The following is a 962-nucleotide window of genomic DNA, read 5'->3' as shown; positions in this document are numbered from 1 at the left end:
GGAGCCGGGGGGCTCCTGCTCCTGGCATCCACCCGGCTGGGGTCAGCCCATCCACATCAGGGGATTTTCTTTCTCCTCAAGGGAGGGAAGCGACACTCCTTAGAACGGGACCACGGGGCTGCCTGCCTCCCCTGCTCCCATTTTGGCAATGAGCCCGTTGCTCAGCATCAGATTGAAATCCACTTTTGGGCGGACTTCTGACATCCCCAGGAACGCTGCAGGGAAGGGACACATCCATGTGATGCTCATCACCGCTGAGCGGTGATGGCGAGGTCCTAGTGACACTCAGCTTTTAAACCGCTAACTGCGGCTACACAGTGCTCTCCAGGGCAGGATAACGGGACACAGAGCACCCGTCCAGCCGTCAGGAGCAGCCCCGACACTGGGGGTGGAATGAGAAAACCACACCTGATCCTGCTCCAGGGAGGGAGATGGGAGGGTCTGGTGCTGGGTCCGGTGCCAGGGTCTGCACTGGGAGCCATCCGGCAAAGCAACGGTGCTCCCAGCCCTGCCTGCCCCTTCCCCAGGAGCTCCCGAAGGCATCGATCTCTTATCAGCTCTCTTTGGCCTCTTGATTAATTGCAACTGCATCAGGCTCGAAGCGAAGGAGATTTACGGCCACCATCCCGCATCTCCTGTTTCTCTGGCAGCGTGCCAAGTCGCTGAGCTCCTGGCTCTGCCCCTTCTCCCACAGACCTTGGGTCCCTCCAGCCTGTGGTGCCCCTGGAGCAGCTCTCCAGGGCCGAGCCGTTTTGCAGCAAATTACCAAAGAGAAGCCTCCAGATACTCATCCCCTCCTGATGCGGTGGCTGTGGTCACCAGGTCTCAAAAAAATATCCGGTGGGTTTTCAGTTCCATAGGCAGAAGGTTCCTGTAAGGGGTCTGGGTGCTGCACCTGGCGCCCCAGCCCATCATGGGGCTGCTAGGGGGTTCTCTGCCCAGGGCAACCCAAAGAAGCCTTT

The sequence above is a fragment of the Buceros rhinoceros genome, unplaced genomic scaffold (assembly GCF_000710305.1).
Source record: "Buceros rhinoceros silvestris isolate BGI_N320 unplaced genomic scaffold, ASM71030v1 scaffold22466, whole genome shotgun sequence".
Taxonomy (NCBI): domain Eukaryota; kingdom Metazoa; phylum Chordata; class Aves; order Bucerotiformes; family Bucerotidae; genus Buceros; species Buceros rhinoceros.
Note: the sequence above shows the minus strand (reverse complement) of the source record.